The 16,430-nt window shown below is 46.4% G+C and overlaps 1 protein-coding gene across 4 annotated transcripts in view; it reads left to right on the forward strand.

Moving 5' to 3' along the window:
• Nucleotides 1-16,430, forward strand: part of Foxn3 (forkhead box N3) — a 362,922-nt gene that overhangs the window by 28,491 nt on the left and 318,001 nt on the right. Inside the window, exon 2 of one of the 4 annotated variants that reach the window (XM_076921433.1) lies at nt 10,723-10,844. The exons of the other annotated variants lie outside the window; for them this stretch is intronic. The gene's annotated coding sequence lies outside the window, so the exon portion shown is untranslated. The remainder of the gene's footprint in view (nt 1-10,722; nt 10,845-16,430) is intronic. 4 annotated transcript variants of the gene reach the window in all.

The following is a 16,430-nucleotide window of genomic DNA, read 5'->3' on the forward strand; positions in this document are numbered from 1 at the left end:
GAGACAGATGCACGTGTTGAGGCAAGACCCGTGGAGGACACGTGATGCTTGGAGGGTATAAATAGGACTTGATGGACAGTGATAGGTGGAGCTTGGCTTGCTGGCTATGCGAGGCTTGTAGGGCTTGAGTCTTTACTCATCTTTGCTTCCTTGATTGAGGCACAGCCAAGAACTTCTCCTGGTGTCCCTCTGGGTCCCTCCTGCTGACACGAGTCCAGGCTGAGGCCTGTCTCTGCTAGATAGTGCCACCACTGCCAATTCCAGCTTGCTATTCCGAGTCTGCCAAAATGGAGTGCTGGTCAATCCGTGTAGTGTTTATGAGTGGACTGAGCTGCTGCTGCTAACCTGTGAACTAAACTGCCAATTTCCAGACAACACAGACAGGAATTGCTCCAAAGAGTCTTTCTAAACAGGTCCACCCTGCCCTCCTATCCTTTCTTTCCCACAACCTCTGCTGCTTGATGGGCTAGAAGGGAGGTTAAAGTGTTTAAGAACCATCATTAAAAATAAGTTTTTTAAAAAAAAAAAAAATTAAAGTTACAGTGGTCCTGCACAGGAAGAAAAAGCAGGCCGAGCAAGCTATGGAATTCAGGCTGGTAAGCAGCACCCCTTCATGGCTTCTGCTTCAGTGCCTGCCTTGACAATGGACATATAAAGTGAATATACACTTTTTCCTCCCCACGTTGTATTTGGTCATGGTCTTTATCACCCCAAGAGAAGAGTAACTAATGCAGAGGCACTGTTGAGCTTCTTTGTGTCTGAGAGGGGAAAACAAGAATTTAGAGGACGTTATCTTACAAATATACGCTCACACTCCTTGGTGGAGATCCTGGAGGGAGTCAGCCTCAAGTATCATGGCCCTGGAAGCCACACCCAAGGACTCCAGTTGCCCTATTTAGAACAAGTTTGTGAAAGGCTGGCAGGAGTTTCTTGTTCTCTGAGAACCATGAAAGCTTAAATATATTCCTGTGGCCCTGCAAAGATGGGAGGTCCCTAAACAATAGTCTACGTGAAATTTCTGTTACGTGAGGCCTGGGAACCTAGATTGAATTTGATTTGGAAGAATAAAGTTGGATCCTTTGCTCTCAACTTTGACAGGTTCTGGAGCAACTGAGTTTCTAGCAGAAATAAGTCACAGCAAGACCCACAGGGAACACATACTTAGGGGAGAAGTAGCTTTGTTCTGGGGAGTGGTCCAGATGTTGACATAGAATCATACAGCTGGGGTAATGGACAGCAGTCTAGAAAGGAAGCACCTGTTAGCTTCTCCTTTCTCTTGCCTGAATTGTAATTGGCATGTCTCTTGGGGGTGTGGTGGAAGTTAAGAAAGTTGAATCCATATTCAGGAGTATTGTGAGATCCTTAGGTCTTGAGCTATTTTGTGGGCCTACTTACTTTGATCAAGATTCCTACACTGTGGTTTCCCTCAGGCACAGAAGCGGTTTGGCTTAGAGACACTTAACATACAGTATACCAGGAAGACAACCAAAGTCATTCTCTTTGGCTTCTCTGTTAGAAACTCATTTTTTAAAAAAACCCATAATTCAGGCGAGGATGTTGTGGTTAAAGAAGAAATTCTGAGCCTAATAGAAGTCCTGGGCAACTTGTTTCTGGAAAAAAAAATTTTAAGAGTAGATTTCTGCCTCTTACTGATTGTTCTCAACTTCTTTGGAAAAACACCCATTTGGTGTTAGATGGGTGTCTGAGTCAGGTGATTTCAGGTTCAAAATCTGGCTTTGCTTTCACAAAAGCATCCCTCACTCCCTGGATCCTCACTTCTTCCTCCTCAAAATAAGGATAGCATATCTTAGGTTAGGGGAAAAAAATTGAAAGAAAACATGCTTATTTCTGTGTGCCTACTGAGTTGAATATTGTTGGGTGTGTACGCTGTAGCAGTGAAACCTGTAGTCGGGGTTCCTACTGCCATTCGGTTGAAGAGATAAGGAAACAGTGAAGAGCTTCAATAGGCAAATACACAAGGTTTGTCCATTTTAACCATGATAACCAAGGATGCGGCAGCCACACATCGTCAATGGCAGTGAAAGGGAGTAGTAAGACCACATTGGCTAAAACCCAAAAAGGGTCCTCTGGATCTAAGGGAGAACATGGAGAACATGTGATATGCAAATGGCTGGGCTGTCGAAGACGAGGGTTCTGTGTGGGACAGCCTATGCTTGAGACACCCTTTGCTCATGGCAAGAGGGAGGCTTTGTTACTTCCTCCCGGGGCTTGCATGGAGAGTCATGGAACCTGAAAGTCATTCACTCATAAGTGGAGCCTTCAGTTATAAAATTGGGTGAGGTCATTTAAAAATGGGGTAGGGGAAAGAGAAGGGCCTCCAGTGCCCGGAACACTAATGTTTACAAGAGTGGACCAACCACAAACTGGCACATACGAAGGGACTCTTGCTGAAATCCAAAGAGATTTGGGCGCGGAGTCTAATCCAGCCAATGAGAAGATTCATGTTGACCGGCCAGAGCTGTGTACACCGTAGATACTCAGTAAGTATTAATTAGCCTCTCCTTTAATGGAAATAACATCATTCATTCCTTGTAGGGCTTTTGAACTTTTCATCCCTGTGTAAATTCAGTGTGTACTGACACCCCTTCCTAGTATGTCTTTCAAGATTGAAATAGAGAGACCTTGAAGAATGTATGTGTGTGTGTGTGTGGGGGGTCCCCTTCTTTGAAGGTTACTGTCACCAGCTTGCACGTCCACCATGGAAAGATTTCTTGTTTACCTTTGTGAGGTCATGTGATTTAATTTGCCCGAGTAACCTGCAGTTGGATGGTTTTTTTTGTTGTTGTTTGTTTGTTTGTTTTTTTTCATCCTGACATCTAACTGAGTAATGAACGACTTAGGCTTTTAGGAACTGTTTCAGGTTTCTATCCATCGCCATTGTGATCACACATATGAATTATGAAGGAGTTATTTTGGTACTTGGATTTCCCCCTCATCTTTGTTCCTCATGAGCTGAGAGCCCAGAGAAGAAGGAAATGGATGCTGTCCTTGGGTCTTGGGAAGCCATTTCAAGATGATCCTGAGTGGGCTTCTCTTCCTAATTTCCACTAGTGTGGGTATTTGATGTTAACAGTGAAGTGTTTTTCTTTGACTCCCTATAGTTTAACTAGAAAGTATCCATGCTCCAAACCTCTGCTATGAATGAACGGGAACCACTTATGGTGGACGACCTTCTGAGGGAATGCGTGGGTGTGTCATTTTGTGTGATTCCCCCACCCCCACACACACACACCATGATTCCCACCATTGGTGACATCGTTCCTAGGGTGACCTCCTGGATAAAAGTGTTGATCGGTGTCCAGGACAGAGCATGAAATGTGGTGTATGCAACCTTAAGAGTCCATCCAATGTGTGAAGATCAAAGACATCGCTTTGCTGTCAGCTCCTCCTCAGCATTCATGCACAGACCCCCTCAGACAGCCACTGGTTCTCTGCATAAAATGGTGGAGGCCTGCTGTGCCCTTTCTTTGGGGCTGGGGGTAGAGTAGATGTACCCTGCATTACAGGAAGTTTACTGAGTTTTTCACTCTGACAAGAGACTTGCTACTTTGTCCACTGCCCCCAGCGCACTGGGTCAAGAGGAATGTGATTTTCTAAGATTCTACTATACTTAGGGAAGGTTTCCGAGACTCGAAGTAAAAGACAAGATTCTTCACATCAGTATACGAATGAAAGTAGCCGATTCATTAGGGTCCAGTGCCTTGACTATTGAGTGGAAATACCTGTTATTGATCTCCTATCCATTTTTAGTCTTCCTAGATGGCTGGAGGCTGATTAGGGGAGAAAGGGAAGAGGGTGGGTTAGTTAGGAAGAGGCCTATTTGCAAAATTGAGAGCCGAAGGCTTCAGGCTCAGCTGATTCCTGAGTTGGCTTCTGTGTGATAAGGGGTAGGAGAGCTCAGTATCCAGCAGAAGGGCCTCTCTTCTAATTCTGCAGTCTCTCCCCGCAACAGACTTCTAATCTGATGGTATTTTCATTTTAATTTACTTGCAACCTGGTTTTCTTCTTCTTGTAACAGCATTCCCGGCAAAGGTGATAAAATGGCTGGAGCTTAACATTCAGATCTCCTCCTCCTCGTGTGTCTGTTATATAATTATATACACATTTGGGCTCAAAGGTCCCAGCCTAACAAATCCCCTTCGCAGGAGCACCATTTGAGGGCCCATTCTCTCATTAATTTTATTTGACATTTATGTCAACATTACATTCCTAGCCTAAAAAGAGAAATCACATGAGTACGCAGGGGTGTGCTTTAAAGTAGACTATTTAGTTTGGCAGTGAAAAGCAGCAGTTCGGGCTGCTGGAGCAAACTGTTCTAAATTAGTCAATAGAACACGTTCTAAATGCACTCAAGTTAAATTGTTCTACAAAGTGCTAAATGCCGGAGCACATGGCTGTTTTGATATTTCTGAGATGTCCCCCGCCCTGATCTGGGCTCCCAGAGTTGACTAGAGTGAGTGTCTGGGAAATTAGCTTGGAAGCCATCCGAGACGTGAGAAATGAACTGAAAATAAGAGTCTTAGGATATCTGGAGTTGAATTGGCTTCAGTGAGACCTAGTACAGATATCAAAGCCTTGATTCTCTCCCTTTGCCAGACTCCAGAGTCTGGTTTGATATGGTAAATTGGAAGAGGTCCAGACACCAGGCATATAGAATGAAGAATTTCCCACACTTTGCAGAAGAGGGCGAGGCAGTTTCTAGCCCCACCCAAATATCCAACATGATGCCGTTCCTCTATTTGGTCCTAGGTTCACAACCTTGCCTAGGCCATCCACAGGTAGGCAGAGCGGGAGCTGGGTGAGCTTATTAACCTGGAGTAAGAAATTATCACTAGTTAACATTGGTATTCTCTGTGACAGTCTTAAGTCAGAAGGTGCCAGCCCAGAGCAAGGTTAGCCATTCCTCTCGGCTCTGCTGTCCCATAGCTTGTGGTTCCTATCTCCGGAGCTGTGTGTTGTTTGGCAACCATGAGTTGCAGGCTAAGCTTTTGCCCTGTAGAGAATTCTCCAGTGCCAGCAAGGACCTGCCTTTGACAAACATGGCAAGTAGAACCTAGTCACATTTTCTATCTTGGCTTTATTCCACTATTTTTATATCTGCTCCCTAAGACTCCGCCTCCCCTGCTGCAGCCCCCACCTCTAGCTTAGGCCAGACAAACCTTCCTTATGCTTCCTTCATTGAGAGCCTGAAAGGTCACATGGTTGGTCACCAGCTGACCTATGAGGCCCTGCAGATGGCGAGGTCCCTCTGCGTCTTCACTGGAGTGATTTTTAATGATGGCCTTCTGGAGTCAGTATCTCTTGGGACTCCTCTGTGGGCTAGTGGGGTTGGGGGAAGGTTTTATCTGAGATGACAGAGGGGGAGGGAAATATGCTTCATGAAGAAGAAACCAAGTCTAGCTTAGCCATTTTCCAAGATGGCTTTAACACCCATGGCAACACCCCTTTGGTCTTTGAGGCTCCTTTCTCCTTACCTTGTCTCGGCTGCTTAAGCTTCTCGGGGCTGTATGTTTCATCTGCTCTGGCTGCCCAAGCTTCTGGCTATGCCTGTTTGTCACGTTGTATATAGCTGCTGCTGAGGTGAGTGTGTTTTGTTCCTGGATACCCTTCCTGCACTGAAAAGGCAACACTGGTTTTTCTGGGGAAGGACTTTGGAGCTGGGAGAGGATAGCTAGGCCTACCAGGAGGATAATAATCAGGCCTCCTGATGTGGATTGACCGGAGGAGCTTCCTGTAGAGATGTGAGTGAAAAGATGGAGATAGGAAGTCTCTCCTGAGAGCTGTGGGTAAGCCCCGTTGAACAGGAGGACCATTGGAGACAGTGGGGTCCAATCCTGGGGGTGGGGCTTGGGTTGGCAGAGCTGGAATTGGCAACAGCCTCTCTCTAGCCCCTAGTTCACATGTCTCCCACGTATTTTCAGGTCGGAGGTGATTGGAGGCACACCAAGTGTGTTCTCTCTCTCCCTTCCCACCACCAGATATTCTCTTCCTATCAGGTAGTTGTTATCTCAAGGGCAACCCCAAAACTTGAAGGCAAAGTGTTAACTGTGTTACTGCTGTATCCATGTGGAGTGTTCCTCTGCTATGAAGTCTGCCCAGTGAATGGCCATTCCCTTGAAAACATACAGCCACTGATGCTGGGTGTCAGGGCATGGGGGAAGGGAGGGGAGGATAGTCACGTGTTTCAGCCAGGAAGTGGTGAGGGTCTGCTTTTTGAGAATAGATGGATGTCCCCAAGAGTGGCCAAGATCAATAGTATTTACAGTGACCAGGGACCCCCTATGCTATCACTTTCTATTACTTTATAAAATGACTTCTTTACCATCAGAGACCTTGATCAATTCAGTGTCCCTCTCCACCCCCCTTCTCTTGCAGCCTTCTGGCCCAGCATACACGGGCAGATGGGGCTCCCAATTCTTTCTTCATGCATATGTGGTGTGTGCACATGCATGCATATGGGTGTGCATTCGGGAAGAAACAAGAAATCATGGCTATCCTGCTCTCCCTCTGTGCCTTCCTCCCATAAGGCAGAGTCCTTCACTAAACCTGAAGGTTTTCTGGGGAACAGGCAAGCCCCAGTGATGTGCCTGTGTGTGCCCCCCAATAGTGCTGAAGCCAAAGGCCATGCAGCCATGCTCAGCTTTTTATGTGGATGCTGGAGATTCAAACCAAGGTTCTCATATTTGCCCACAGAGCACTCTTACCCAAGGAGTCATTGCTCCAGCTCCTGGGATTGCTAATTCTTGTCTCAGTCCGTCCACCTGTGGCATCTGGCATGTTTCCAAGCCCAAGACTGGGCACTAGGGTGCCATCTGCATAATACTTTCTTTTCTAGGGCAAGTTAGCAATTGCCAGTAGACTAGCTTCGGGAGCTGAGGGTCCAGTCCCTGCCTTAGGGGACCTTTGGGATAGCCACAAGCACAGCGGGCCTCCTGAAGAAGCTTTATTGGCGTCTGGCCTCTTGCAATATGTTTTTAATATACCATGCATGCTGTATCTGTGTAAATCAGTAAGTATGTTTTGAAATTAAATATTTGCTAAGGGCCAGGCTCTTCTCCTGTTAAATTATTGATAACAAACTCCACAGACACTGTATGAGACTTGATGACATATGATTTTTGAGTGGCCTGCCATTTATTAGACTCTATCTACCCATGAAATCCATTTCCAATTCTGACCCTATCTACTCCTCGATTGCTTGCCAGAGCCCTATTCCCAGGTTTCTCCTTATTTCTCTCAAATATCTCGGGCTCAGCACCTTTCTCAAGGCCCCTGATCTAATCAGGCCCGATCACTTATCGCTGCTCATTTTCTTTGGCAGAACTGTCAAACTCCAGGTGCATCTCAGGGACACTCAGAAGCACATGGAACTTCTTCCTCCCCCTCCTTACATGGCGGGAGGTGGGGAGAGGTGACTCCCCTGACCAAAGCCCCTTCTCAAGGGTGAGTAAGCAGAAACAGGAGCATCCCAGAAGCAGAACAGGAAGTACTCTCTGTCTGTCTTACCTTCTGCTGCCAGGGGTCATTTGGGCCTCTCGACCCTTGACCCCTATGCAGTGACCCCTCAGCAATTAGAACCCATTTGAATGGGCTCTGAGATGAGCCTGGGAATCTTAGCAGCTCCCCCTTCCTCCACGGCTTTTCTGCAGACAGATTTCTGCTTCTGGCTTCTGCAAGGGCCAGCTGGCAGGAGGACCCTGACTTGTCATTACAGAAATAAAAACCATCACCTCTGTGCTCCCTAACCTCCGTTCCTTCGTGTTTAAGTAGCACTCCGGATCTTTATAAACATGTCAGCGTTTCTATTTTTATTTTCCCAATTAATTCAGAAAAGAAACAGGAGACACTAATGAAAGGAAAGGATGGGGAGAGGTAGGGCGGAGGCCGCATTTGTGTTTTAGGCATTTGGGAAGACAGGAAATGCCTGGAATTGAGGAGTGACCTGACGCCCTCCAGTGGTTGGGGGACTTCTGTTTTATGGGTTTTTAAAAGTCACATGTGTATGAACGGTAGGCTGTATGTGTGTATGTATACCCTGTGTGTAACAGTGACTCACCCTGCAGCTGAGGCTGGCATGGAACCCACTATATAGCTCAGGCTAGCCCAGAACTTGCAAATATCCTCCTGTTTCAGCCTCTCATGTGCTGGGATAACAAGTGTGTGCTATCATGTCAGCTTCTTAGCTAGCTTGAAGCTGGTCCTAATTTATGAATATACCTAAGCTGACCACCAATTGTGAGAAGCTTGTATTTCTATCCTAAAATGAGTGTCACCTCATCTCCCCATCCATGACAGAGAATGTGAATATCCATAGGTTGGTGACATCTCTGCTTGCTGCCAAGCCTGATGACCTGAGTTTGATCGTTGGAGTCTGTCAGGTGGAAGGAGAGAACCGTCATTTACAAGTTGTCTTCTGACCTTCATACATGTTCTGGAACACATGTGTCCCACTCCTGTGCAAAACAAACACGTGTAAAAAAATTTTTTAAAGTTTCGTATATATTAATTTTTAAAATTATATTCTGAGTACATTAGAACGAATGTAACCTTTGTCTTGATAATTCAAAAGTCATCTTTACACTGCACCCTTAGCAATCTCAAGGGTGTAGCACTGTAATTAAGTGAGCTCTTCTCTCCTGTTACAGAAAGGGCTAAAATAGTGGACACGGGCAGAGGCAGGACCCTTGTTCTAGTGGGTTAGTCGTTAGTGGTGTGATCTTTGGCAACCCTCCCAAAGCTCCCTGGGAATTCTTCTTCTCACCCATGGAGATGAGGATGCCAGTTATCCATGAGGATGAAGACAGTCTGTAAGGTCACTGTTTCTGCTTATGACTCTAAAACTCTTTAAAAGAAATGAGTTAAAATAGGGCTGGGACTGTAGTTAAGAGCACTGGCTGCTTTTGCGGGGGACCCTGGTTCAGTTCCTAGACACCTGTATCTCACAGTCACGTGTAACTTAAGCTCCTCAGGATCCGATGTCTTTTCTGGTCTCCGAGGAACCTGTACTTGATTGTGCAAATAAATGCGTGCGCCCGTGTGCACATACACACACACACACACACAAAATTTAAAAGCGGGGGGGGGGGGGAGGACAAAATTATTTACTATGTATCTTTAGAAAAAGAGTTGATGACTTGTACTTCTGAGTTTTATCACTTTTAAATGCAGTTGCCCTCCCACCAAAATCTGCTTTCCTTGCCTGATGCACGTGTCTCGAAAACAAAAACTCAGGTGTGGCGAACACTTAGAATTATGGAGGAGACGGTCTTGGGGTTTGGTGAGTGAGCTCTTGGACGTCTCCAGGTCTTCCTTGTTTGAATCTCTGCATTGTTGAAATCATAGTCTCGAAGCTTCTAGAAGTAACCGTTTGACTTGTCTGAGCAGGAGGATTAGGAGTCTGCTGTGATACCCCGCCTAACACTGGTTTCTTTGTGCTAATGAAGTAATGTGGGCTTCAGCAGACCTCAGGTCAGCCTTTAGAGGTCCAGGTGACCTCACGACCTTTATCTTCCTGAGACTGTTCACTTATAACATGGGATGTGTTTGGTTTGCTCTTAGAGTTGCAGGCTCTTTGGCTTCACCTGGAAATTGCTCTTTACACCATGGAACTGGGAGAGGTTCCAGGCAGTGGTGGGCAAAAGTCAGCCCCTTCAAAGCCACCAACTGACTCACGTGCTTCCTTCCTTCACCGAGGCAAGGTGAGGAAGCCTTGTCTGAGCTTGGCCTTCGTCTGGTTTTGAAGTTGGGTCTCATGCAGCCATGGGTGGCCTCAGACTCATTGCTACGTAGCTGAAGCTGACTTTGAACTTCTGGTCTTTCTACTCTACCTGCCAACTGCTGGGCTTGTGGATTTGTGACACCACCCCCCTGTTTGTACAGGGCTGGAGATGGAACCCAGGGCTTCACGAATATAAAGCGTGTGCTCAACCCCCTGAGTTCCAGCCCCAGCCTTTGACTGTTTATGATAAAGTCCAAGTTTGGTTTCTTTTCAGTCCCTCCTGTTCCAGTCTCTGAGTGCCAAGGGGCAGTTAGGGTGGTGGGCGATGGGAAGATGCAAGTGTTCATGGGCCCCTTTTTGGAGCCGCACTATCCTCCATTGCGGCATTGACAGGTCAGTTGTGGACGGTAGTGCCATGAAGTAGGTGTGGATTAAAGGCATCTGCATAGATAGTCTGTACGTGCCTTCTAAACAGGAACAACTTTTAAATTTAACTATAACTCTCCGATGGCTGTAGCAATACCTGGGTTCAATAGACATGTGCTGAATTAATTTGTCGTGACTAAGGGTTTCCGGTGACATCAGGGTTCCTTTGAGATCGAGCGTCTGTGTTAACTGGGTGTCTGGGTTAAGCACTTCACTTACTTGTAGTCAGAATAGAGACACAAGCCACAGAGGAAGCCATGCTTCCCAGGGAGATGAGAGCAAGAGAGTCGCTGCTAACAGTTGCTTGGCCGAGCAGGGCTGACATTACAGAGGGAGACTTGCCATAGCTCCTCTGCACTGAAGAGCACCACTGTCCTGACTTCTGTCACCTCCATCCTCTCCTGATCTGAGCACAGACCCCAGCCCTCACATCCGGCCCTCTTACCCCTCTGCCATCAGTAAGTAATTCAGGTTAGTGTGTGTGTGTGTGTGTGTGTGTGTGTGTGTGTGTGTGTGTGTGTGTAGGGGGTGGCAAAACAAGAGGTGGTGTCTTTCAGATGCTCTGCTGCTCGTTTCGGAGGTCATCTAAGAAACAGCCTGGTCTGCTCGTCGATCTGGCTTGTCCACAGGTATTCATGTGTTAGAAGCACGAACTTCAACACAACAGAGTCCAGAGGTGGTAAGTATTTAAGAAGGGAGTCCACATGAAAGGGCTGCAGCCTCTTGCCCTGGAAGGCCCATGTGACTAGGAGCCACACTAGATGTGGTGCCATGATGGTTTGACTTTTACCAAAATCATGAGCCAACCAACCTCTTTAAGTTATGACTTAGTTTGGGTGTTTTGTTATAGCAACACAATACAAAACAGACTTAAGAAAGCCATGATTTCATTATGTGTAAACGCATATAGTAGCCTTTCCCCCCCTTTTCTGCTACATGTGCTTCTTTGGGCAACGATAACAAACCATTCATTCATTTTTTAAAAAAAAAAATAGAATTTTCTCAGTTGGTGCCAGATACTGTGCTAGTTGTTGGGGTTAAAAGGAGTGAAAGGCCCTTGTCAGTAAGGAGATTCTGTGTCATTAGTAAATAAATAAAGAACAGATGTGGATGTAGGAACAGATGTAGGAAGCACTGAGGGATACAAACCCTAGTGGCCACCTCTGAGGACACCTTTGCAGCCTTACACATTCATTGCCCTTTGCAGGAGTAGAAAGAGGAACTTCTCTGCTAAGATCACAGCAAGTTTAAAGGCCACGGCTGGGGCATAGGGAGGGACTTAGTTTGTTTATGGACATGCGAGTACACTGAATGGGGGAATCTGAGAACGGAATGGGGACTCAGCAGTGATCAGGTAGATTGGCTTTAGGGGAGTTTGGATTTGTTCTGGCTCCCATGGAAGTCATCGGCCAGTTCCAGGCATGGGAATGGCACGGTCGGGCTCCTCGGTTCAGAGCATCCAATAGCTGGCTTGTGCAGGATGGTTCAGAAGGAGGCTAGACTGTCCGTGGTCACGGAGGACAGGGGGATAATGTTTCTAATCCAGTGTTAGTCGAATGTTTGAAATAGGGAAGATAAAGAGAGCTTTCTAGTAGGTTGAAATGGGAAACAGAGGCCTGGATATTTAGAAGGTAGGTGTTTCCTGAGGTGGAAGAGATGAAGACAGGAAGCAATGGGATTTAGGGGGAAATCTCAAGTTCTCTTTGAAGTCAGACATATTGATGGCACAAAACATCCTTTGGACTAGCAGTCAGGGACCATTGTCATCATGTCCTGCTAACTAGAATCACTCTGTGTCCTGATAAATGGTTGGCTTTCTGACTGCATACACATCATCTCTTGGGTACCACTTTGTGTCCAGGTTTGTATGGAACGGGACCGTCAGCAGCAAACACTGCAGCGATGCTTACGTTAGCTGCTGAAAGTTCAACAGCTGTCACTTGCCTGTATCCAGTGTCCCCAGCTTAGCAATGAACAGAACTCTACATCAGGGAAGGGGGGCAGATGGAGTCCTGAGGATTTCTAACCAAGGGGTCAGTGCACATTTGTAATCCTAGAATTTGGAGAGAGATGCAGGAGGATCAAGAGTCCAAGGCTAGCCTGGGCTACATGAAGTCCTGTCACAACAAAACAAAACACAAAGCAGAAAAAGAGAGCTGAGGTTCTCAGCTCTTGTAACGTCGTTGAAGTGGTAAAAGAGAAGAAAAAAGTTCAATTATAAGAAAGGGATTAAAGATGAGAGGCCCCAGAGAGATGGTTCAGCAGTTAAAAGGCATATTGCACTGGCAGAGGGCCCGAGTTCAGTTCCCAGGATCCACCTCAGACGGCTTAGCGCCACCCTTATTGCGGTGCAGAGGGTCTGGTGCCCCCTTCTTGACCCTTAGGCACAGCACACATGTGTGCACACATACTGTCTCCCATGTACATAGTATGATAAACCAGATCTTTGATGGTGAAAGATAAACTAGTTTTAGAGAACATAGCTGGATACCTGGCCTTTTGGCTGCCATATTGCTGTACTGTACTCCTACCTGGGTCACGAGTGATTGGCAGTCACATATACCACACCTGCCTTCTCTTTCCATCCCTGCTCTTTTTCCTGGTGGAGGGAACTTGGTATGCTTGTGGGAAGTAAAGGTGAGGAGAAGAGGAGAGGAGAGCCACTGGGTTCAATCAAAAGTCCTAGGGGGCAGGACTTTGAGAAAGGTGGTTGTCATGACTGGATCATGTTAACATGGATGGGTCTCAAATAATGCCATCTCCCCGGTACTAGCATGCTGAATAGAATTTTCATGTCATGGTCTCAGTGTTGTAAGATTGGAGCTCATACCCCCTGTGACATGCCCAGGTCCTGAACCAGCCATTTTTGACAAAGCAGGATACAAAAGACCTTGTCTCCTAGGGCTAAAAGCTAACCATTTGTTGCCTTTTTTTTTTTTTTTTAATTTAAGTTATTTCTTCCCCGTAGGAAAGTAAAGAAATCGTGCTAAAATAATAATTAAATGCTGACAGGGCTAAGTTTCTCCTCAGCATGAGCTGGCAGCAGTTTCCTACCACAACATTAGGTCATTTGAAGAAAAAAAAAATCCGATGAAATACTTTTGTAGGCTTTCCTGATTAGCCACTCTTCAATGAACCAGCATCAGAAATGAAAGGGTGTAATTTGACAGCCACAATTTACTTGGGGGAAGGGGAGGTAAAATGGTGGTGTGTGTCCGCGTGAGGTTTGTATAGGGGCTTCTTGCTCTTCTTTTCTGGTGAGGATTGTTTGCCAGTCCTGAGCTTCTAGTGCCAGAGTTCTGGGCTGAGGCTGGGAGCTGCTTCTCAAGGCCAGCCTTTTCTTTTCGTTCTTTTTCTTTTTTTTTTTTTTCTTCTTTTTTTTTTTTTCTCTCCCCTTTCTCTATGCAGCCAGTTTCGCATTGCTGGGGTTAAGTGACCTTGACTGGAGCAGGTTTAGGAAAGGGAAGTGTCCTTGCTCAGAACTCCTCTGCAGCCCTCAGTGGTTGGTCGCTGTCTGCATCTGGCGGCTCCCTGCGTCTCTTTGTATTAACTCGCTGTGGCATGAGGGCTGCAGGCCAGATCTGACGTGAAGATGGAGTTGTTGTGTGGCATATGGTAAACGAAGCCTGCATTGCTAATTATGCTTCCTCTGCGCCTTCTCCTCCGATTCTGCTTGACCATGGGTTTCTAGAGTTTGGACCCCATGTTCTACCTTTTTTGGCCTCGGGTTAGTCTCGTCTTGTGGATACGGGAATGAGAGTTTAAATTTCAGGGATCATGCAACCCAAATCCTTCGTTTCAAAGATCCGGAAGACATCAGGGCATGGAGATTGTTTTGGAAGGGACTTGCAAGATGGAGGTCAAAGCTCAGCTCCCCTGCTCATCTGTTGAGCCCAGCTCTATCCTTCAGTGTTGACCCCTGCAGTGATAGTGCCACCAGGACAAAGCACTCAGACTGATAGGTGTGAACTATTCTGGAGCCCAGGGTTCCAAAGCCAAGGTACCGACAGGATTGCCCAGGTAACCACAGGGACCTGTGGAGAATGTTCCTTGCCTCTTGACTTCTGTTTTTGTCGGCAACCCTAGTTTACTGGGACTCAAATAGTAAAGAGAATGGGAGGCTTATTTTGACTCACAGTTTCGGAGAGTCTGTTCCATGGTCTCATGTGCCCGTATGCTTGGGCGCAGAGCATTGTGGTAGTGAGAGGGAGAGGCAGAGGCTGTTCTTCCCTTACTGGTGGATGAAGCAGAGAGCAAGACAGGAGGAGCTCAGGCTAACTAAGCTTCCACACCTACCTGCTTACCTACTTCCTTCAGCCATGTCCCACCTAAAATTTCCACATCTGCCCCCTGTGGACCAACTATTTAAGCACAGGATCCTGTGGAGAGCATATCATATCCAAACTGTAACACCTTGGCATCTGATGGCTAATCCCTCCATCCCTCCATTCCCTCCCATAATCACCCTGTGCCCCTCTCCACGTGTGGCTTCTCTTCTTAGACAGATGCTAAGCGTGCGACACTCAGGGCATACCATGCTGTGTATGATCTCACTTCAAGCACAGCTGTAAGAGCCTGTTTCCGAAGCTCTCTTGCTAAGGCTTCAACAGACGCTCTGTGGAGAGAGAGGATTCACTGAGTAATGGCTGAGATGGGGTGAGCCTTTCCATGGGGGTGGGGGTGGGGATTTTGGAGACGTTGAACTCGAAATGAATCATTATCACCTTCAATCGTTCTTTGAGAGTGTGTTCTCTTTATGCTTTTCCTGTCGGCTGAGGAACCTGAGTCCTTCCATGTATTATTAATGATGGCGGTAGGTAGCACTCCCTTTTAGCACTGATGGAGGATGTTTGAGTCAGTCTGGAATTAGTTATTAAATGAGAGAAAGCTAGACACAACTCAGAGACCAGATTTACATTGCGAACGTTTATCGTTTATCGGTAGAGACTCCCTGGGTCCTTCGAGAAGCACTACAGCCTTTCAATTTGGAGAGTTCATTATCTCCATTTTTATATTTATTCTATAGTTGTTGAGGCATCATAATTTAGGCTATAGAATAATGTATTCTATATGACTCATTCTATAATAACTTATTCAACAATTAATCAAATCGTACCTTTCTATCAGACTGTTTTTTTCTCTTTCGCTTGCTCTTCGTACTAAGTCCCCACTGTGCCCAGAAGCCACCAGGCCACCTGTTCTTGCTATTATTGTCTCCCACGGTGGCCAGACCAGGCCTCCCACAGTTCTGTTTCCCAATTCCTTCCACACATTTAGTACCTATCTTCCATCATCCTTTGTGCCCTTGGTTCTTTCCGTTATCAGAAATGCTGTCCCCTTCATGTCTGCAAGAGGCCTCACATCTGCTTACACCCAGCTCTGGACTTGCATCTAGCACCCTTCCTTCATGGCTTTCCAACAAACCACACAGGAAACCAACACCTCTGTAGTAGCCACCATCTTGAAATGAGCCTCCTGAAAGTGGTGGAGCTTCCTGATACTCAGGGTTCTGCCATGGCCATTTTGTGTGGGATGTTGCCTGTCTCAGTCTGAGAGTTCTGAGAGTCAGGTGGGACTGAATATCAGAACTGCTTAAAGGGCATCTATGGAAGTACTGTTAGTATGTCTATTACTCCATGTGCCTTTATTCACCTACCTGTAAAATGGACCTATTAATCATACTACCTGGTTAAGATGAATTAAGTCCCATAGGGCAGTAACTAGCTATAGTGAAGCATCAGAAATGGCTAGCCTTCTGATTGCCATATCCTTACTACCAACATCTTTGCAGATAGGACCATCAGGCCCTGAAGGACTGGGGCTAGGCGTTTGAATGTCCTCCATGAGGGCTGGAGAGATGGCTCAGCTGTAAAAGGGTAGATTCACAACAAAAATTATGAGAGTCCTCCACAGTGGACACCTGGTATCTGGCTGTCTTTCCTCCACAGTGGAGACCTGGTATCTGGCTGTCTGTCTTTCCTCCCCCTTTTTCCCCTGAGACAGTCAAGCCTCCATGGATTACTCAAGCCTGGCATCCCTTAACTGACTAGCAACAAGCTGTCTGACAGCAGTGTTGATTTTGACTCTCCACCTAAATGAGTGTGGTAAGCAGATCTCTGTGGCAATGCAGGTGCCGTCATCCAGAAGTGGTCCAAACTCGTTTTACTTTGATGTCTCCTCATCAGGATGAAACATGGACATGTTTTCAAATAGAGCATCCTCTTTTAGGCTCCTGAGCCTCATTTTGTCAGCTTCCAAGTTTATG

The sequence above is a fragment of the Arvicanthis niloticus genome, chromosome 23 (assembly GCF_011762505.2).
Source record: "Arvicanthis niloticus isolate mArvNil1 chromosome 23, mArvNil1.pat.X, whole genome shotgun sequence".
Taxonomy (NCBI): Eukaryota; Metazoa; Chordata; class Mammalia; order Rodentia; family Muridae; genus Arvicanthis; species Arvicanthis niloticus.